Source organism: Salmo salar, chromosome ssa12 (genome assembly GCF_905237065.1).
Source record: "Salmo salar chromosome ssa12, Ssal_v3.1, whole genome shotgun sequence".
Lineage (NCBI taxonomy): Eukaryota > Metazoa > Chordata > Actinopteri > Salmoniformes > Salmonidae > Salmo > Salmo salar.
Genome location: NC_059453.1, coordinates 62,531,008 through 62,554,896, shown reverse-complemented (window position 1 = coordinate 62,554,896; position 23,889 = coordinate 62,531,008). Strand labels below are relative to the sequence as shown.

Here is a 23,889-nt window from a genome sequence, read left to right as displayed (position 1 = left end):
TCTTCATCTGCTGTTGTCAGTTTGGGCATTAGGGTTGCTGGGCTGCGTCCCGACTCTCTTCAGGATTATTTTGTTCCTGTTATTTTTGGGAGTGTTGTTTACCCTGCCTTGTGTTGGCATTTTGTGGACGTATTTATTAAACGTGTGTTTTCACGTACCTCGGTCTCCTGCGCTTGACTTCACCCTCCTGCTATTTAGAGTAGCCCTGACAAAAACAATCATTTGAAACCTTGCTTACATTTGTACACGATCACAGATCTCGCTACCATGCGTGGGAATACTTTGGAAAATATGTCTAAAATTAAAATCACTTGGAGACGATTATCTGGTGTTTTTACGGGTCTTTTATGTCCAAATGAATCACCAGTTGGGGAACCCTGCTCTACTAGATCCGTAAAAAAAAAAAAAAGGCTACAACTGTAGAACAGACAGCTCACCTGTTCCATTGACGTGTGAATTTAATGTTCAATAATTTGTCAGTTTCTTTCTTTCAGAAATGGTCACAGTCCTTCGTGCTACAGAGCATGTCACTGCAAAAATATTAAAACATTCTGGCAACCTCTCCCAAAACATTTTAGAAATGTGCCATTGCTCTTTCTTTTGGAAACTGCTGTGGCCTAATTCCAGCAGTTCCAAGGTAACAGTAGATAGGGGAGTTATTGTCACCATGAAAAGTCAATGATGCTTGTTCGCGATGTGCAGTTTTAGGACGGGTCTGATTTATAAACGGGAAACTATGGCGTACGCCAAGTTTATAAATCTCAATATTCGTATACGTACTGTACGCATTTTTTTTCAAATATGACGTATGCAGATATTTAGTGTAAAATTTACGCAACGTTTATAAATGAGGCCCGAGAGCTGTGCTGTTCACTTCTTCCATAAGTCTGTCTGTATGAATCTCTGGAGGCCTTGGGTTGAAAGGTGTTACTGTACAGCCCATGTGTCCAATCTCTCACCACATCCCAACACAAACACAGCCCCCTATACATCCTCCACCACACCCAGACCTCATACTCTACCATCAGCCCCATCCAAGCCATTGCACTCAGAGTCAATGCTTACATTTCTGCTTGTTGAGAATACAAGGGATAGGCTATGCTAACCAAATGGCCTACTCAAAAGCAATATTTTAATCCATATCTCAATTTCAGTAGGAATATAACAGATGGGCAGGATACATGATTTCTCTTCTAGACAGCTTTTACACTAAATATCTGAATACGCCATTTCTGAAAAGAATGTGTAAAGTATTGAGAATGCGTACAGTACAAATATTCAAATGTATAACTTTGGCGTACGCCATTCCATAAGCATGTGTCCTGTTATAAAAATCAGACTGTGCACTCAATTATTTTGAACATTTCAGCATGAGTTGGGTCAGTTTTTTTTATAGTTTTCCTAACTATGTGATCTGACCCAGTTTGTCCTGGTAAGGTCAGATGGATCAGAAAGAAGCCTTAAGAATGAGTCATGGCTTTTCCACAGAATAACACCAGAACAGTACAGTGACTTTTCCAGCTCTCAACAAAGCCTTTCTATTTCTAAGCATCTATCAAAACAACGGGATTCGGGGTCAGTGGCAGATTTCAGACACTGTGAACAAGCGCACTTTGAGACCTTAAGCTTCTTCACATAAGTGGCCCAGTCACATGGTGAGGTGGGGCCAGGGAAAGAGGTTACGGGAGAAGTGGGGCCATTGTTCGGGTCACACAAATCGGCCTGTGGCCTTTGGCAGCACGGTAAGCCCCGCTAAGATTGGGCATAAGCGGCATCACATGTGGACTGTGACCTCTGAAGGTTGGCTGTGACAGGGCCACGTGTTCTCACCATCATTGATGAACGAAACACCAGCAGCAGGAATATGACTTGGCCGCAGCAGAGTTATTTTCAGAGAAACAGGACAACTAAAATTAGGGTAACTTCCCCAAAATGCAAAGTTTTTCCAGAAAATCCTGGTTGGAGGAATCCATATTTCTTCCAACTGGGATTTCTCAAAAACATGGGCATTGTGGGAAAGTTACCAGCATTTTGCAACCCTAACTACAGACATTTGGAGTTTAGGTTGACGACCAAGCAGCCATTTTGAATAGGCAGAATCCAAAGAAGTTTTCTAGAACATCAGCGTTTGAGTATCCTGGGACATTATTAGTCAACAGACTGTAAACTGAACCGCCAGGCTCTGCTGAGGTGCAGCTTCAACAGTATAGTGTAAAAGAGAGGCAGTGCTTTCTGGGGCTGAAGCGAAGGTCCATGTTCTGGGTACGGCCCCGACTTTCACTGAGCCCAAAGCTTGTTCGGCTGGCTGGTGCCTGGGATTTTCCATTCAGCATGCCTCACGTCTTCACTCACCTGACAACACAATGGTCAGTCAGCTCGCACCAAACAAACAAACAAACAAAGCAGCCTCCACATGGGGAGATAGAGCTGTTAACAGGGCCTAAAGATGGATGCAGGAGGGAAGGGGACAGTTCAATTATAGATTTGTCATTCAGCATACCGCCTTAAACCAACCTGTGAGAGTGACTATCATGAAGTCAACTCAAGCTGTCCCTTCTATGCAAGCCCTAGATAGGCTCTGACATCCTCTCAGTACTAGGCCTACATTCCCTCAGACTTGCACCTTTGTCTCATTTTTGATACAGTCACAACCTGTTGACCATTACACAAACTCACTGTACCTGGGACCTCTGGAGTTACACGTCCACAAGTTCCCAACTTACTATAAACCAGTGTCGTTTTCAAATGAATCAACAACCAAATAGGCCTAAATAATTAAATAAATGTGCTGCATGTGTCCAGGCCGCCAACAGGTCCTAATGAGGGTGAGCTAATACCCCGTATCTCTGACCACCAATGACCACTACCCTGCCTGTCAGGTTAGAGCCAGGCCCCAGCATCCTGTGTCGCCCCTGGAGTGCATTTTTGGACGGTGGGTCCAAACCCTGACCCAGCAGCAGCAGCTGTAGCCCAGATGCATGGTTCAGCTTCAGAATCCCCTCTGCAAAACCTGCAGGAAGGCTCTGGAAAAACAAAAATGGCTGCCAACAAGAACTAGCCTTCTTCCAACAGGATGACTCTAGAGGAGTTGTAGTCTATAGGCTATATCTGTATTCAGCAAGAGAAATATTACAAATGCATGATGAAACTATTTCGCTAGAGGTATTTTCCAATCAACTGTTCACTTCCGTGACGACCAGCTCTGGACAACCAAACAAACAAAAAAAAACATCTCTTGCCACCCACACATCCTAGCCAACACAGTTTGTTATTTCTCTGACAGGTTTCATAAACACTTCACTCCCCCCCGATGAATCTACACTACCACTGGTTTTGAGAATCCACAGTTAGCTTATGCCTCAAGAAAGCTACACTGGATTACAATAGACCATCTGTTTCTACTCTTTACATTAAAATAATCTTCTAACATGTACTGTTATAGTTCATTTAGACCAATTCATTTGGATGTCCCTAGCCAAGAACAGAGCATTATTAGCCTGGTTGGCTTTGTCTGAACTTTTCTTTACCGGAGCCTGAGAATGTACTGAAAACACTAATGGTTTTGTGATTGTCATTCTGATGTACTGTCACTAACCAACACAGAAACTCAGACTCCTGTGACTATAGACTCCAGTGCCTGCCTATGGAATGCAGTTCCTGCCCTTTAGTGCAAACTGTGATTGCAGAATTGGATGTTGTGGTGGACTCCAGTCTTCTGTGGCCTGGTGGCTCCTCTCAGCTCCCATCCAGTCTACTTGCCTCCCCCACGCCCTCTCCTCCTCCTCTGAGCCACACTCACATTCCTGCCCCAGGGGGCTCTGCTCTGGGGGACCTGGCAGCGCCTCAAGCCAAGCAGTAAGACTAAATCGAGCTCTCAAAGCACAACAAACCCATCTCTCTCTTTTTCTCTCTCCCTCTCCCCAAACACTTAAGCCCTGCCCTGTTCTGCTGATCCAACACAGCTCCTTAGGGACACTGCTAGTAGCAGGGACACTCCACCTGTCTGTATGTGTGGGTGTAACAGGGCTTTCTTTAGGAAAATGTGGCAACATTTGACCGGCAGCATTTTAAATTTACCGGATATTTGACAAATCTACTGGGCCCAATCGGTGCGTAAACTGATTAGGGCATCCACCCACAGTACTATGACTGATAGAAATCGCATTTACATTATGGTCATTCATATTAACAGAACATTCAAGTGGAGGATGCAATGATGTGCAGTCCCTTCTTACGGAATTCTGATGTGCACTTTGAATAACTGTCCACATTTACTTTTCCTCAGCTAACAAGACGTGTAACGAACAGCAAAATCACTAGCCTTTGTCAATCTACTATCCCCCATAGTAATAAAGTTGACATATTCTATTGGTCAGCTTGTTGAGAAAGAAATAGCCTATTCGAAAAAGACTCTGGGACGATAGATCCCAAATTCATACAATATATATATATATATAAATAAGCAATGAGTCTGATGCAAGAGAACGTTTAGCTTAAAATGTTTATAAACTATGCATTTTTTCACATTATAAGCGCAGCAATGCGCACAGGGCCGTAGGCTGTGTGTGAATGTTAGTTCCATAATGCAATTAACGGAAAACACTTGTCAAAGCGCACAGCAAATGGAGTGGTTTATAGTGACAGAGATTAAAATATCAGTTTAAAATGTAGAATGAGGGGAGGTCTAATATGCAACAACTAGCATGGGTTGCTAATATGACTATGATTGTGCTATAAAGGTGCTATAAAATAATTGCCTACACGGACATGGTCTGATTTTGGCTAGGCTACTTGGAAGCAAGGTAAGACATGCCTGATAATATGTAGTAAAACATTCAGCTTTCAAACAATTAAGTATTCTGAACAAAAATATAAACGCAACATGAAACAATCTGAGATTTTACTGAGTTACAGTTTATATAAGGAAATCAGTCAATTGAAATGAATTCATTAGGCCCTAATCTATATATTTCACATGACTGGGAATACAGATGTACAGACCTTTTTTTATAATTTATTTAAAAAAATAAAACTGAAGGTGCGTGGATCTGAAAACCAGTCAGTATCTGGTGTGACCACCAACGTGACATCTCCTTCGCATAGAGTTGTTCAGGCTGTTGATTGCAGCCTGTGGAATATCTCACCCCTCTTCAATGGCTGTGCAAAGTTCCTGGATATTGGTGGAAACTGCAACATGCTGTTGTACACGTCAATCCAAAGCATCCAAACATGCTCAAATGGGTGACATCTGGTGAGTATGCAGGCCATGGAAAAACTGGGACATTTTCAACTTCCAGGAATTGTGTACAGACCCTTGAGACATGGGGCTGTGCATTATCATGCTGAAACATAAGGTGAATGCGGCATATGAATGGCACGACAATGGGCAACAGGATAGTCACAGTATCTCTGTGCATTCAAATTGCCATCGCTAAAATGCAATTGTATTCGTTGACCGTAGCTTATGCCTGCCCATACCATAACCCCACCGCTACCATGGGGCACACGGTTCGGAGGCCAGTTGGACGTATTGCCAAATTCTCTAAAACAATGTTGAAAGCGGCTTATGGTAGAGAAATTAGTATTCAATCTGGTAACTGCTCTGGACGACATTCCTTCAGTCAGAATGCCAATTACACGCTCCCTCAAAACCTGGGACATCTGTGGTATTGTGTTGTGGTGCACCTGTGTAACGATTAGGGTTGCAAAGGGTCTGAAATGGCATGCACAGTGCATTCTTCCATCACATGTGCAGTGCACTCTTCCATCACATGTACAGCTGATTCTCAAGATCTTGCACACTGAGATGCTATTGAGCCCACAGTACTACACTGTCTGAACCAAGGACTACATGCTTTCTGGTAAGTTTTGATTACAATACTGGTGGGGTGAATACATTTTATATGACATAAATGATTGTGTTAACTAGTAAATAGTAGCCTACAGCAATGTGTGTTTAAATCATTTCTAACTTGTTAACAATTTCTGCTAATTCGTTTTTGCTACCATGTGGGTTTTAGCTTGCTTGAGCCTGCTAACTGAGGAGTGATAATTCACTTCTTTCCATACATGTTTCATTTTAAAACATTTCTTACAAAATAATTGTTTAATCTAACTGGTTAACTATTTATCTGTATATGGAATTGTATTTGGTTTTTTTTTTTTACAACATTTTTTTTCTAATCTCATGCGGAGACATTTCACTGCAGCTAAAAGCTGTGTACATTTGCAAATACTGTGCCAAATCATATGTGAAGAATGCAACAAAGATGCAGAATCATCTGGCCAAGTGCATAAAGTTCCCTCAGCGCTCACAACAAGCAACCTCTGACAAAAAACTCTCTCATCATTTTCACCTCGAATAGAAGTAATCAGACACCTTATCGATAGCAACAGCTCATGGTCCTCCTGGAATCAGAGTTTTTTTTTTACTCAATGGAGGAACGTAGTCAGAGAAATGCTGATGAATGTCTTGCTCAAGCTGTATATGCAACTGGTTCACCTCTGATGCTCACAGGCAATGTGTATTGGAAGAGATTTCTGAATGTTCTTCGCCCAGCACACACCCCTCCAACCAGACATGCTTTATCTACACATTTGCTGACTGTATTGCAATCATCTCTGAATGGTGTTTTCGATTGTTCGTGTGGCAAGGAATAATTAACTACATCATCTCCACCCCTCAACCAGTATTCTACAAGAGCACAGACACAAGGGACAACAGACACACCGGTCTGTACATTGCAGATGAGCTGAAGGCAGTAATCAATGACCTTGGACCACAGAAGGTATTTGCACTGGTGACAGACAATGCTGTGAACATGAAGGCTGCTTGGTCTAAAGTGGAGGAGTCCTACGATCACATCACACCCATTGGCTGTGCTGCTCATGCATTGAATCTGCTCCTCAAGGACATCATGGCACTGAAAACAATGGATACACTCTACAAGAGAGCCAAGGAAATTGTTAGGTATGTGAAGGGTCATCGAGTTATAGCAGCAATCTACCTCACCAAGCAAAGTGAGATGAATAAGAGCACCACATTGAAGCTGCCCAGCACCACCTGTTGGGGTGGTGTTGTCATCATGTTTGACAGTCTCCTGGAGGGGAAGAAGTCTCTCCAAGAAATGGCCATATCATAGTCTGCCGATATGGACAGCCCCATCAAGAGGATCCTCCTGGATGATGTATTTTGGGAGAGAGTGGTAAGCAGCTTGAAACTACTGAAACCTATAGCAGTAGCCATTCCAAGGATTGAGGGAGACAATGCCATCCTGTCTGATGTTCAGACTCTGCTTGCAGATGTAAGAGAAGAAATCCGTACTGCCCTGCCCACTACACTATTGCTCCAAGCAGAGGAAACTGCAGTTCTGAAATACATCATGCTTTTTGAAGACTTCTGCCTGACGCCCATACACGCCGCAGCATACATGTTGGACCCCATGTATGCTGGCAAGAGCATCCTGTCTGGTGCAGAGATCAACAAGGCCAATGGTGTCATCACTACCATGACGCCATTGGGGTTGCAAGGCGAAGTATACTTCCAAGCAAGGGCTTTAGGATGGAGATGCAATATGGCAGTTGTGCTAACATATCTCATCAGCCACCTGGTGGAAGGGACGCTGCCTCAGAGCGCAACTGGTCCTTGTTTGGGAACACACACACCAAAGCACGCAACAGGCTCACCAATACATTGGTTGAAAAATTGGTGGCCATCTGGGCAAATTTGAGGCTTTTTGAGCCTGACAACGAGCCATCCTCAACAAGGTTGGAAAGTGACAGTGAAGATGAGGCCTCAGAGTCTGATGTTCAAGAGATGGACATGGAGGTCCAGGGAGAAGACATGGAAGCCTGAGAGGAAGACAACCAATGCTTTAGTTTCTAGACTATCATTTTACAGATGTATGTTGATAACATTTTTGGGAGATGTGATGGATCATTGGGGATCATTCAATATTCCCATTCTTTTGTTGTTCAGTGAAATCATCCCATGTGATGAGTCAACTCATTTAAAGTTCAATTCGTATCTAAATAGTTTTTAAAATTTCTATTGGAAGGATTTAATCATTTGCAATTATGTCTACTTATGATAAGATAAACCTAAATCTTTTGTCTCCATATGATATGGTAAATATATCCAAAGCAAAAACATCTACATTTAAATGCTATTAATAATAATTTGCATATATTTCCGTTAATTCCCACCTCTGAATTTCCCCCAAAATGTGCATCCGTAGTAATGATCATGCTGTTTAATCAGCGTTTTGATATGCCACACCTGTCAGGTGGATGGATTACCTTTTCAAAGGAGAAATGCTCACTAACAGGGATGTAAACAAATCTCTGCACAAAATGTGAGATCAGCTTTTTGTGCGTAAGGACCGTTTTATTTCAGCTCATAAAACATGGCACCAACAATTGTCGTGTTTATATTTGTGTTCAGTATATACACTACATGACCAAAAGTATGTGGACACCTGCTCGAACATCTCATTCTAAAATCTTGGGCATTAATATGCAGCTTGTCCCCCCTTTGCTGCTATAACAGCCTCCACTCTTCTGGGAAGGCTTTCCACTAGATGTTGGAACATTGCTGCAGGGACTTGCTTCCCTTCAGCCACAAGCATTAGTGAGGTCGGGCGATTAGGCCTGGCTCGCAGTCGGCTTTCCACTTCATCCCAAAGGTGTTTGATGGGGTTGAGGTCAGGTCTCTGTGCAGGTCAGTCAAGTTCTTCCACACCAAATCACAACAAACCACTTCTGTAAGGGCTGCGCTTTGTGCATGGGGGAATTGTCATGCTGAAACAGGAAAGGGCCTTTCCCCAAACTGTTGCCACAAAGTTGGAAGCACAGAATCGTCTAGAACGTCATTGTATGCTGTAGCGTTAAGATTAGAGGTCGACCGATTAATCGGCATGGCCACTTAATTAGGGCCGATTTCAAGCTTTCATAACAATCGGTAATCTGCCATTTTGGATGCAGATTATGGCCGAATACATTGCAATCCACGAGGAAACTGCATGGCAGGCTGACCACCTGTTACGCGAGTGCAGAGTCAAAAGGACCTTGTGGCTGCAAGGAGCCAAGGTAAGTTGCTAGCTAGCATTAAACTTATCTTATAAAAACAATCAATCTTCACATAATCAGTAGTTAACTACACATGGTTGATGATATTACTAGGTTAACTAGCTTGTTCTGCATTGCATATAATCAAAGCGGTGCCTGTTAATTTATCATGGAACCACAGCCTACTTCAACTTCGCCAAATGGGTGATGATTTAACTAAAGCGCATTCGTAAAAAAAACGCTATTTGTTGCACAAATGTACCTAAACATAAATATCAATGCATTTCTTAAAATCAATACAGAGAAGTATATATTTTTAAACCTGCATATTTAGTTAAAAGAAATTCATGTTAGCAGGCAATATTAACTAGGGAAACTGCGTCACTTCTCTTGCATTCAGTGCAAGCAGAGTCCGTGTACAGTTGAAGTCGGAAGTTTACATACACTTAGGTTGGAGTCATTCAAACTCGTTTTTCAACCACTCCGCAAATTTCTTGTTAACAAACTATAGTTTTGGCAAGTCGGTTAGGACATCCACTTTGCGCATGACACAAGTCATTTTTCCAACAATTGTTTACAGACAGATATATTTTCACTGTATCACACTTCCAGTTGGTCAGACGTTTGCATACACTAAGTTGACTGCCTTTAAACAGCTTGGAAAATTCCAGAAAAGGATGTCATGGCTTTAGAAGCTTCTGATAGGCTAATTGACATCATTTGAGTCAATTGGAGGTGTACCTGTGGATGTATTTCAAGGCCTACCTTCAAACTCAGTGACTCTTTGCTTGACATCATGGGAAAATCAGCTAAGAAATCAGCCAAGCAATTTCCAAACGCCTGAAGGTACCACGTTCATCTGTATAAACAATAGTACGCAAGTATAAACACCATGGGACCACGCAGCCGTCATACCGCTCAAGAAGGAGATGCGTTCTGTCTCCTAGAGATGAACGTACTTTGGTGCGAAAAGTGCAAATCAATCCCAGAACAACAGCAAATGACCTTGTGAAGATGCTGGAGGTAACAGGGAGAAAAGTATCTATATCCACAGTAAAATGAGTCCTATATCGAAATAACCTGAAAGGTCACTCAGCAAGGAAGAAGCCACTGCTCCAAAACCGCCATAAAAAAAAGCCAGACTGCGGTTTGCAACTGCACATGGGGACAAAGATCGTACTTTTTGGAGAAATGTCCTCTGGTCTGATGAAACAAAAATAGAACTGTTTGGCCATAATGACCATCGTCATTAGAAATAAAAGCTGAAATAAATCATTCTCTCTACTATTATTCTGACATTTCACATTCTTAAAATAAACTGGTGATCCTAACTGACCAAAAACAGGTCATTTTTACTAGGATTAGATGTCAGGAATTGTGAAAAACTGTTTAAATGTACTTGGCAAAGGTGTATGTAAACTTCCGACTTCAACTGTTTATGCAACAGTTTGGGCCGCCTGGCTCGTTGCGAACTTATTTACCAGAATTTTACATAATTATGACATAACATTGAAGGTTGTGCAATGTAACAGCAATATTTAGCCTTGTGGTTGCCAGCCGTTCGATAAAATATGGAATGGTTCCGTATTTCACTGAAAGAATAAACGTTTTGTTTTCGAAATTATAGTTTCCAGATTTGACCATATTAATGACCAAATGCTCGTATTTCTGTGTTTATTATATTAAGTCTATGATTTGATATTTGATAGAGCAGTCTAACTGAGCGGTGGTAGGCAGCAGCATGCTCGTAAGCATTCATTCAAACAGAACTTTACTGCGTTTGCCAGCAGCTCTTAGCAATGCTTGAAGCACAGCACTGTTTATGACTTTGAGCCTACCAACTCGCGAGATTAGGCTGGCAACACTAAATTGCCAATAAGAACATCCAATAGTCAAAGGTATTTGAAATACAAACGGTAGAGAGAGAAATAGTCGACGTGTCTTAATTCCTATAATAACTACAACCTAAAACTTCTTAGCTGGGAATATTGAACCACCAACTTTCATATGTTCTCATGTTCTGAGCAAAGAACATAAACATTAGCTTTTTTTTACATGGCACATATTGCACTTTTACTTTCTTCTCCAACACTGTGTTTTTGAACTATTTAAACCAAATTGAACATGTTTCAATTTTTTTTAGACTAAATTGATTATATGTATTATATTAAGTTAAAATTAAAGTGTTCATTGTTCATTCAGTATTGTTGTAATTGTCATTATTACAAATATATACATTAAAAAAAATGTATCCGCCGATTAATCGGTATCAGCTTTTTTTGGTTCTCCAATAAAATCAGTATCGGCGTTGAAAAATCATAAAATCGGTCAACCTCTTGTTAAGATTTTCCCTGCACTGGAAACAAACAGTCATAGCCCGAACCATGAAAACAGCCCTAGACCATTATTACCCCTCCACCAAATTTTACAGTTGGCAGATGGTGAAGCGTGATTCATCACTCCAGAGAACGCGTTTCTACTGCTCCAGAGTCCAATAGCTGTGGACTTTACACCACTCCAGCCAACACTTGGCATTGTGCATGGTGATCTTAGGCTTGTGTGCGGCTGCTTGGCCATGGAAACCCATTTCATGAAGCTCCCGATTAACAGTTATTGTGCTGACGTTGCTTCCAGAGGCAGTTTTGTACTCAGTTGTGAGTGTTGCAACAGAGGACAGACGATTCCCATTCTGTAAGCTTGTGTGACCTACCACTTCACGGCTGAGCCGTTGTTACTCCTAGACGTGTTCACTTCACAATAACAGCACTTAGTTGACCAGGGCAGCTCTAGCAGGGCAGAAATTTGACGTACTGACATGTTGGAAAGGTGGCATCCTATGACGTTGAAAGTCACTGAGCTCTTCAGTAAGAACATTCCACTGCCAATGTTTGTCTATGGAGATTGCATGGCGGTGTGCTCGATTTTATACACCGGTCAGCAACGGGTAGCCGAAAAAGCCGAATCCACTAATTTGAAGGAGTGTCCACATACAATGTATGTTTTGAAAATGCATACCGCCTCCAGCTATTTGCAAAGTGGTGTGTGACGCGCTGACGAAGCCTGCCTTCCATTGTGGATGCGTTTGCTGTTTGAGATGCTGTAGCAGCAGCTCTCATGCTGTCTGACAGATTTTCCGCTCAAAGGCCATGTATCTGTATGCTGTACGCATGTGAGAAATAAGATACATAACGAATATATTGTACACAGCCGCCAATTTTATTCCACCAAATTATGCAAATGAACCTGTAGATTGATAAGCATGACCAATCAAATGTATTCACGTCGCCTGGTATTTCCATCAATGAATAGGCTTAAAAGCATTATTTTCCAATGGGCTCATTTTTTCTTCTCCCAGACAATTGGCCGGCGACAATTTTATTCATCAGCTTTTCTATAAAAAAATTTTTTTTAAAACAACCAAAAATCCGGCAATTACCGGGTAATGGAGACCCCGGTGCGTGACCATCCTAGGGATAGCTTCAATCAGAGGAATCTGACAGGACAATGCAATCTGAAAAAGGACACCGCAACCATGTTGAAAAAATAAGGAGAAACACACCCCGCACAGTTAAAGGGAGAGAAAGTAAATTGGCTCAGGATTGGCGGCAGTTCCCTCACCCACTCCACAAAATGGTTCCTTCCTGAGCTGTTAGTGACACCCATACATCAAAGCATAGTTTATACAGTCAATCCAGCCACACACACACACACACACACACACACACACAACTAACTCACACATTGAGATGTGAATAACCGCCACTCAATTATTTTATTCTCTTTAACTCTACAACAGAGAGAAGATTAACTTTACACCATTACAATTTTTCCATCTTGAAAAGAGATGGCGCTAAACTGCCCTAAATGATTGAATAACTTTTGCAGTTCAGTGCATTGTCTCGTTTGACTTGGACGACTTCTTACGACTAGCACGAGAACGGAGCCTAACAATAATACCGTTCATCATCATCACCAATCAAATCATAAACACAGAACTTCTGAAGTTCACACTCGTGGCATTGTAGCCTGGCCCAGCAGCAGTGATCTCACTCAAAGACACCAGACTAATGATCCATTATGAGAAACAGCTATGCAAACCACGGAAAAGGCCTGAGGTGGAGGGAGAAAAGAAGCGAGAGACGAAAGAGGAGAGAATAAGCCAATCTCTCTGTTCCATTATGCATATGGGCCTCCTAACCGGATACAGTTGTTTGTATTACCACCTTCTCAACAGGATCCCGGTGGCTTAGTGGTGGGGAGGGTTGTAACACAGAGCCATAAGGCACAACCCAGGAAGGGAGGCGGGGGATAGAGGAGGTAGAGGAACAGGACCAAGGAGGGGGGGGGTAGAGATAGCTAAAGGGAGGAGTGAGGTAGAATAATAGGAGGGAAAAGTGGGATGATTTAGATGCACTATTGTAAAGTGGTTGTTCTACTGGATATTATAAGGTGAATGCACCAATTTGTAAGTCGCTCTGGATAAGAGCGTTTGCTAAATGACTTAAATGTAAATGTAAGACAGGAGGGAGGTCTGAGATGCTAAGACTACCTGTATCCTCAGTAATTAGCCTACACTCTAGCCTCGAGCGCTAGCTGCCTCATCTCCAAACTCTTCCTTTCCCCACCAGCTCCCTTCCCCTGTTGTATCCCCCCTCAGGGTACCCCTCGCCTCCCACTACTCCTCACCAACAGGGCCCTGGCTAGATTACATAATGGCATTTTTAAAATGTAAACCCCTGACACGCTTCCCTTAGCTGAATAAAGGCCTGGGCCTCATGGCTCTGCCTCAGTCGGCTGGCCCAGCATCAGCCTGGCTCACATCTCTCTCCCTCCCGTCTAAACTGCTGTCACATCTAATACACACATGCGTGTAGGGACACAAACAACATATATAAAGTGTGTTTATATATAGTGTGTATATATATAATATGTATATAATATATATATATATATATATATATATATATATATATCAATCCACAAATGTCTTGTTAACAAACTATAGTTTTGGCAAGTCAGTTAGGACATCTACTTTGTGCATGACAAGTAATTTTTCCAACAATTGTTTACAGACAGATTATTTATTTCACTGTATCACAATTCCAGTGGGTCAGAAGTTTACATACACTAAGTTGACTGTGCCTTTAAACAGCTTGGAAAATTCCCAAAAAGTATGTCATGGCTTTAGAAGCTTCTGATAGGCTAATTGACATCGTTTGAGTCAATTGGAGGTGTGCCTGTGGATATATTTCAAGGCCTACCTTCAAACTCAGTGACACTTTCCTTGACATCATAAGAAAAATCAAAGGAGATCAGCCAAGACCTCAGAAAGAAAATTGTAGACCACAAGTCTGGTTCATCCTTGGGAGTAATTTCCAAACGCATGAAGGTTCATCTGTACAAACAATAGCACACAAGTATAAATACCATGGGACCACGCAGCCGTCATACCGCTCAGGAAGGAGACACGTTCTGTCTCCTAGAGATGAATGTACTTTGGTGTGAAAACAACAGCAAAGGACCTTGTAAAGATGCTTGAGGAAACAGGTACAAAATATCTATATCCACAGTAAGACGAGTCCTATATCGACAACCTGAAAGGCCGCTCAGCAAGGAAGAAGCCACTGCACCAAACCGCCATTAAAAATGCCAGACTAAGGTTTGCAACTGCACATGGGGACAAAGATCGTACTTTTTGGAGAAATGTCCTCTGGTCTGATGAAACAAAAATAGAACTGTTTGGCCATAATGACCATTGTTATGTTTGGAGGAAAAAGGGACGCTTGCAAGACGAAGAACACCATCCCAACTGTGAAGCATGGGGGTGGCAGCATCATGTTGTGGGGGTGCTTTGCTGCAAGAGGGACTGGTGCACTTCACAAAATAGATGGCATCATGAGGAGGGAAATTTATGTGGGTATAGTGAAGCAACATCAAGATATCAGTCAGGAAGTTAAAACTTGGCCGCAAATGGGGCTTCCAAATGGACAATGACCAAGCATACTTCCAAAGTTGTGGCAAAATGGCTTAAGGACAACAAAGTCACGGTATTGGAGTGGCCATCACAAAACCCTTACGTCAATCCCATAGAAAATGTGTGGCAGGAACTGAAAAAGCATGTGTGAGCAAGGATGCCTACAAACCTAACTCTACACCAGCTCTGTCAGGAAAAATGGGCCAAAATTCACCCAACTTATTGTGGGAAGCTTGTGGAAGGCTACCCAAAACATTTGACCCAAGTTAAACAATTTAAAGGCAATGTTACCAAATACTAATTGAGTGTTTGTAAACTTCTGACCCACTGGGAATGTGATGAAAGAAATAAAAGCATTCTACTACTTTGAGATTTTACACTCTTAAAATAAAGTGGTCATCCTAACTGACCTAGAACAGGGAATTTTTACTAGGTTTAAATGTCAGGAATTGTGAAAAACAGTTTAAATGCATTTGCCTAAGGTGTATGTAAACTTCTGACTTGAACTGTGCACACACATGTTCAAAAGTTTGGGATCACATAGAAATGTCCTTGTTTTTTGAAAGAAAAGCTGGAAATGGCAGTTTTTTTAATGGAATATCTACATAGGCGTACAGAGGCCCATTATCAGCAACAATCACTCATGTGTTCCAATGGCACGTTGTGTTAGCTAATCCAAGTTTATCATTTTAAAAAGGCTTATTGATCATTAGAAAACCCTTTTGCAATTATGTTAGCACAGCTGGAAACTGTTCTGCTGGTTAAAGAAACAATTAAACTGGCCTTCTTTAAACTAGTTGAGTATCTGGAGCATCAGCATTTGTGGGTTCGATTGCAGGCTCAAAATGGCCAGAAACAAAGAACTTTCTTCTGAAACTCGTCAGTCTATTCTTGTTCTGAGAAATGAAGGCTATTCCATGCGAGAAATTGCCAAGAAACTGAAGATCTCGTACAACGCTGTGTACTACTCCTTTCACAGAACAGCGCAAACTGGCCCTAACTAGAATAGAAAGAGGAGTGGGAGGTCCCGGTGCACAACTGAGCAAGAGAATAAGCACATTAGTGTGTCTAGTTTGAGAAACAGACGTCTCACAAGTCCTCCATATATACACACACACAATATATACACATATAAACTCAGCAAAAAAAATAAATGTCCCTTTTTCAGGGCCCTGTCTTTCAAAGATCATTTGTAAAAATCCAAATAACTTCACAGATCTTTATTGCAAAGGGTTTAAACACCGTTTCCCTTGCTTGTTCAATGAACCATTAACAATTAATGAACATGCACCTGTGGAACGATGCATGTTCTCCTGACCGCTCCTGTCTCAGCCTCCAGTATTTATGCTGCAGTAGTGGTGTCGGGGGGGTAGGGTCAGTCTGTTATATCTGGAGTATTTCTCCTGTCTTATCCGGTGTCCTGTGTGAATTTAAGTATGCTCTCTAATTCTTTCTTTCTCTCTCTCGGAGGACCTGAGCCCTAGGACCATGCCTAAGGACTACCTGGCCTGATGACTCCTTGCTGTCCCCAATCCACTTGGCCGTGCTGCTGCTCCAGTTTCAACTGTTCTGCCTGCGGCTATGGAACCCTGACCTGTTCACCGGACGTGCTACCTGTCCCAGACCTGCTGTTTTCAACTCTCTAGAGACAGCAGGAGCGATAGAAATACTCTGAATGATCGGCTATGAAAAGCCAACTGACATTTACTCCTGAGGTGCTGATCTGTTGCACCCTCGACAACCACTGTGATTATTATTATTTGACCCTGCTGGTCATCTATGAACATTTGAACATCTTGGCCATGTTCTGTTATAATCTCCACCCGGCACAGCCAGAAGACTGGCCACCCCTCATTGCCTGGTTCCCCTCTAGGTTTCTTCCTAGGTTCTGGCCTTTCTAGGGAGTTTTTCCTAGCCACCTTGCTTCTACACCTGCATTGCTTGCTGTTTGGGGTTTTAGGCTGGGTTTCTGTATAGCACTTTGAGATATCAGCTGAAGTAAGAAGAGCTTTATAAATACATTTGATTTGATTTAACAGCTTCCAGACGGTAGGCAATTAAGGTCACAGTTATGAAAACTTGGGACACTAAAGAGGCCTTTCTATTGACTCTGAAAAACACCAAAAGAAAGATGCCCAGTGTCCTTGCTCATCTGCGTGAACATGCCTTAGGCAAGCTGCAAGAAGGCATGAGGACTGCAGATGTGGCCAGGGCAATAAATTGTAATGTCCGTACGGTGAGACACCTAAGACATTTCTACAGGAAGACAGGACGGACAGCTGATCGTCCTCGCAGTGGCAGACCACGTGTAACAACACCTGCACAGGATCGGTACATCCGAACATCACACCTGTGGGACAGGTACAGGGTGGCAACAACAACTGCCCGAGTTACACCAGGAATGCACAATCACTCCATCAGTGCTCAGACTGTAAGCAATAGGCTGAGAGAGGCTGGACTGAGGGCAGGTCTTGTTGTAAGGCAGGTCCTCACTGGCAACAACGTCGCCTATGGGCACAAACCCACCGTCGCTGGACCAGACAGGACTGGCAAAAAGTGCTCTTCACTGACGTGTCGTGGTTGTGTCTCACCAGGGGTGATGGTTGGATTCGCGTTTATCGTCAAAGGAATGAGCATTACACCGAGGCCTGTACTCTGGAGCGGGATCGATTTGGAGGTGGAGGGTCCGTCATGGTGTGTCACAGCATCATCGGACTGAGCTTGTTGTCATTGCAGGCAATCTCAACGCTGTGCGTTACAGGGAAGACATTCTCCTCCCTCATGTGGTACCCTTCCTGCAGGCTCATCCTGACATGACCCTCCAGCATGACAATGCCACCAGCCGAACTGCTCGTTCTGTGCGTGATTTCCTGCAAGACAGGAATGTCAGTGTTCTGCCATAGCCAGCGAAGAGCCCGGATCTCAATCCCATTGAGCACGTCTGGGACCTGTTGGATCAGAGGGTGAGGGCTAGGGCCATTCCTTCCAGAAATGTCAGGGAACTTGCAGGTGCCTTGGTGGAAGAGTGGGGCAACATCTCACCGCAAGAACTGGCAAATCTGGTGCAGTCCATGAGGAGGAGATGCACTGCAGTACTTAATGCAGCTGGTGGCCACACCAGATACTGACTTACTTTTGATTTCAGGGAATACATGATTCCATTTCTGTTAGTCACATGTCTGTGGAACGTGTTCAGTTTATGTCTCAGTTGTTGAATCTTGTTATGTTCATACAAATATTTACACATGTTAAGTTTGCTGAAAATAAACGCAGTTAACAGTGTGAGGACGTTTCTTTTTTTGCTGGGTTTACATATTTTATTTTTATTTCACCTTTATTTAACCAGGTAGGCTAGTTGAGAACAAGTTCTCATTTGCAACTACGACCTGGCCAAGATAAAGCATAGCATTTCGACACATACAACAACACAGAGTTACACATGGAATAAACAAAACATACAGTCAATAATACAGTAGAACAAAAGAAAACAAAAAGTCTATATACAGTGAGTGCAAATGAGGTAAGTTAAGGCAATAAATAGGCCATGGTGGCGAAGTAATTACAATATAGCAATTAAACACGGGAATGGTAGATGTGCAGAAGATGAATGTGCAAGTAGAGATACTGGGGTGCAAAGGAGCAAGATAAATAAATAAATAAATAAATAAATAAATAAATAAATACAGTATGGGGATGAGGTAGGTAGATAGATGGGCTCTTTACAGATGGGCTATGTACAGGTGCAGTGATCTGTGAGCTGCTCTGACAGCTGGTGCTTAAAGCTAGTGAGGGAGATATGAGTCTCCAGCTTCAGAGATTCTTGCAATTCGTTCCAGTCTTTGGCAGCAGAGAACTGGAAGGAAAGACGACCAGAGGAGGAATTGGCTTTGGGGGTGACCAGTGAGATATACATATACAGTACACATGGTCTGTCATCAGTACCCACACAGGCAAGCTGTCCCTGCTGTTGGTCTAATGTCTTAATAGGTTGTGACTTCTTGCGTTGTCTTCCATAATGTTACCTCAGAACGACAACTACTGTAGGACTTCAATTTCATTTTGAAGAAAAGGTCACAGAAACTGTGCAATGCAAATGAACACTTATGGTGCAAGAGAGAGCGAGAGAGAGAGAGAGGAGGAGAGCAATAATGTGAGATGGCAAGATGGGTTACGCAAAAGAGAGAAGCACATAGGGTAAACTCCTCGTGACCTCACACCTGCAACAGACTCTTGTGGGAACAGCGTGCTGAAAGATGGCCGGCTCCAGGAGACAGGAGGGAGGGGTCAGCAGACAAACATCTACCGTACAGAAATCAACTAGCTCAACCACAACCAAATAAAAGTGATCAAGCAAGTATACTGACCAAAATGGAATAAATCAAATCCTACATATCCACCCCCTTAGCTGAACTACAACGTAAGCAAGCCATCTACAAGCAGACAAGTGAGCACCATCAGAAAAACAGTCCTTTAAAAACACTCAATGAATCTGGTCCTGACACTTAATTCCTTTTAGTCTGTTACACAAGCAGACAAGGCAAATCAACAGCTAAATTACATCAAAACACATTATAAAAGCTGCTCCATGTCCAGACTTGGTCAGATGCTTGTTATTGGAAAAGGAGTTCTATCTCCTTAGCAGCTAATTGTAGCTTTAGGAGGGAACCATGTGTTAAACAGAACCTTATTAAAGGCCTGCAGCGGCAGGGGGACGTCACTACAGTGTTACGCACTTCCTGTGGTTCCAGCCGGTCGCAGTCAGAGCAGCGTTACGGGGATACAATTTAAACACACAGACAGACTGAGGAGACAACATGCCCCAAGACAACTGACCTGACTGAGCCAGCGTAAGATGGCCTACCATTCAGAATAGTGTGCAAGGGGAGTGTGTGTGCGCGTAAATGCGTGCGTGCATTCTACAGTGTAGTTGATTAAGCTTATCCTAAATCACAAAGCAGAAAACTAAACAATTGTATGTAGCTATACATTTGCATTACGCAGTCTGTTCTAATCCATGTTTATACATGTTATAGGCCTATAAGACTTATTCCCGGCGGCAGCATCTCACTCTGCTTGGCTGTTCTGTTCTGACCAGGCAAGACTGGGACACAAAGATGAACATTGTAGGGGTGCGCTGTGCTCTGCTCGTAGGAGGGCTGACCAGCTGCATGACCACAGTGGTTGACTTCACTTCAATGGCCGCCATACATATCAACAGAAGACACTGGGAATCATTCAGCCTGCATAGATAAATAAATGCCACTCATGCATCCACCCTGATCCATCACTCAATAGCATCAGCAATAGCACACACAAATGTTTGAAGTAACGCGAGGAGATATTACTGAAGTTGGGGTTGGTCTGAATTTGTCTATCGCGCAAATGTCTTCTTGGCCTCTTGTTGAGGTAATAAAGCACAAACTTACTTCTGTATTCAAACTTCTACTTTTGTCTGTGCTGCTACCAACACAAATACAGTATCATCCAGCGCCTGGCCTTTTCTCCTGTCCTTCTAACCCATTTCATTTGTTTTTCTCCCTCATGTCGTGGAGAGCCAGGGCCCCACTAGGAGTGGAGTCGTATAACTGTTGTTTTTGTCAGGGAGGGAGAGAGGGGAGTGAGAGAGAGAAGGGGGAATGTAGTTACTGTTGTTTCTGTCCCAGATAGACAGGGGTGTAGGCTGAGGCCCTGCAAATGAAGAGGAAAAAAACAGCTTGTGAAAAACAGCAGGTTTCTCCATTGGTCTGGGCCAGCCTGTGATGACTTCCAGACTCACTGATGGGCGCTCCCTCCTCCGCTCAGTTCCCCTCCCGTCCTCGTCTAGACTGCCTCCACGGCAATCTCCCCTTTCGGTCACTCCCTCTCTCCCTGGTTCTATATTTCTCTTCTCCCCTCTCCCTTGTTGTTTTCTTTCGATTGCTCCTTTCCCTTTCTTCTAGCCTTGGTTTCTCCTTCCTTCCAGATCCAGACTGAGCGCTGAGCTGAGCGTTTCTCTCCGAGGGAGAAGCTGACCAAATAGACAGGGCTGCTTTGATTCCCCCCCACCCCCTCTGGGACACTCTTTCCAACACCGTCTGATCTCCAATAAAGGCATTGAGTCAGGGGGAAAATGACAGCCATCGTATTTTTATGTTCCACCCTGTTTGGTTTTGTCTTATGACCAGTGTCGCGGTGGTTACAATTTTTTTGGGAAATAATAATAATAAAAATAATAATAAAACTCATAACTTGCTATAACAAATTACTTTACTTATTTTTCCTGTTAACCACGTCATCGTTACATAGGCCTATACACCAACACAAGTAGCCAAATAATGACAGATTCTACCGTGGATAAGGACAGCATTTCCTCTACTACATATTCAGCTACCAGCTTGCTCAGCTCTCCCTGGGTTACAGCCTGTTCTCCTGAATGATTCAAATCAAGCCTGGGATGAGGTAGGCCTACAGTCATCTTCAGAAGCAGTGGTCAGGTCTCGGGGGTCTTTCGCTATGAGTTGTGTGTTGGCGTGTTGCCTTTGTAGGTGCTTCAAGAGACTGGAAGTCGTGTTTCTAGCAGTGGAGAGGTGTTTTTCGCCTGGGCACAGTTTACATTTACAGTTATATTCTTGTCATTTTGTCCTACCAAATCTAAGTAATGGGAGTACATCTACACTGAGAGAGTTTACGTTTTAGAAGCTGCTGCCATTTTTCATCTCCCTCACTAATGCAGTTAGTAGTAGTGTGTAAACAGAACCTGGGGTAGGAGGATTCTCTTTTTTATATTGCACCAACAGAGGAAATAGTCACAAATATTTATTTGGATCAATAACTATAATAGGAAGGGAATGATAGCAAAAGTAACAACCCGTGTGTTTCATCAGTAACTAATACTATTACTTAAATTGAAAACAGTAACTATGTTATAACACTCGCTACCGCAAAAAGTTATTATTACTGTAACGCGTTACCCCCAACACTGCTTATGACTGCCACCTCTGTGGCGAGGGGTGTAAAAGGAAACCGTTTCTTCCAAAGCAAAGATAAACTTTGTAAATCAGGTAATTGGGTATGACTGAGTTGCATGAAGGCACACATGAATGAACGGCCAACGCTCTCTGTAACGGATGAAGCTTCCCATTGTTTTCCCCAGCCAGACCCAGGGCACTGTGTTGAATCTGATTATGTGTCAATGTAAGCCTGGTTATAGAACCACACACACTCCTCTCATGCAGTGCATTCGGAAAGTATTCAAACCTCTTGACTTTTTCCACTTTGTTACATTACAGCCTCATTCTAAAATAGATGAAATTGGGTCTTCTTGGGTATGAAGCTACAAGCTTGGCACACCTGTATTTGGGGAGTTTCTCCCATTCTTCTCTGCAGATCCTCTCAAGCTCTGTCAGGTTGGATGGGGAGCGTTGCTGCACAGCTCTTTTCAGGTCTCTCCAGAGATGTTAGATCGGGTTCAAGTCCGGGCTCTGGCTGGGTCACTCAAGGACACTCATTGACTCGTCCTGAAGCCACTCCTGCGTTGTCTTGGCTGTCTGCTTAGGGTCGTTGTCCTGTTGAACCTTCACCCCAGTCTACGGTCCCGAGTGCTCTGGAGCAGGTTTTCATCAAGGATCTCTGTACTTTGCTCCTTTCATCTTTCCCTTGATCCTGACTAGTCTCCCAGTCCCGGCCTCTGAAAAACATCCTCACAGCATGATGCTGCCACCACCATGCTTGACCATAGGGATGGTGTCAGGTTTACTCCAGACGTGACGCTTCACATTCAGGCGAAGAGTTCAATCTTGGTTTCATCAGTCCAGAGAATCTTGTTTCTCATGGTCTGAGAGTCCTTTAGGTGCCTTTTGGCAAACTTCAAGTAGGCTGTCATGTGCCTTTTGCTGAGAGGTGGCTGCCATCTGGCCACTCTACCATAAAGGCCTGATTTGGTGGAGTGCTGCAGAGAGGGTTGTCCTTCTGAAAGGTTCTCCGATCTCCACAGAGGAACTCTGGAGCTCTGCCAGAGTGACCATTGGGTTCTTGGTCACCTCCCTGACTAAGGCCCTTATCCCCCAACTGCTCAGTTTGGCTGGCTGGCCAGCTCTAAGAAGAGTCTTGGTGGTTCCAAACTTCTTCCATTTAAGAATGATGGGGACCTTCAATGCTGCAGAATGATGGGGACCTTCAATGCTGCAGAAATGTTTTGGTACCCTTCCCCAAATCTGTGCCTCGACACAATCCATTTGACCTCATGGCTTGGTTTGTGGGACCTCATATCGACAGGTGTGTGCCTTTCCAAATCATGTCTAAATCAATTTAATTTACAACAGGTGGACTCCTATCAAGTTGTAGAAACATCTCAAGGATGATCAATATAAACAGGATTCACCAGAGCTCAATTTGGGGTCTTATAGCAAAGGGTCTGAATACTTATGTAAATAAGATGGTTTTTTTACATTTGCCAAAAACTCAAAAACTGTTTTTGCTTTGTCATTATGGGGTTTTGTATGTAGATTAGGGGATATATATATATATTTTTTAACTATTATAGAATAAGGCTAACTTAACAAAATGTAGAAAAAGGGGTCTGAATACTTTCCGAATGCACTGTAAGTAACCGGACTGAAGTATAAATACGTTTTCATACTATAGCCCTAGACCTGTAGGAAGCACTTGAATTGAGTCCTTATCCGTGATCGCTGCCAAATCGGCCCTAATTGTCCTCAGTTTATCTAAATCACGTAAGTCATCCTCCCTCCATGCCAAGGAAGCCATAAGGCTGATAAGACTTCCCCTCTTCTTTCTTCTACCAGGGGAACATAAGCAACCATCATTAGGGTAGTTGAAAACATTGGAGACTTGACTCCAGCCATATTTAT

The 23,889-nt window shown here is 43.0% G+C and overlaps 1 protein-coding gene and 1 long non-coding RNA gene across 7 annotated transcripts in view; one reads left to right on the top strand and one right to left on the bottom strand.

The window, feature by feature from the left end:
• Positions 1–23,889, bottom strand: part of LOC106565466 (low-density lipoprotein receptor-related protein 1) — a 181,727-nt gene that overhangs the window by 122,828 nt on the left and 35,010 nt on the right. The gene's annotated exons all lie outside the window — the stretch shown is intronic.
• LOC106565468 (uncharacterized) lies at positions 19,759–20,473 on the top strand. Its single transcript, XR_001319672.2, has 2 exons — positions 19,759–19,887; positions 20,074–20,473. It is a non-coding gene; the product is annotated as an uncharacterized lncRNA (long non-coding RNA).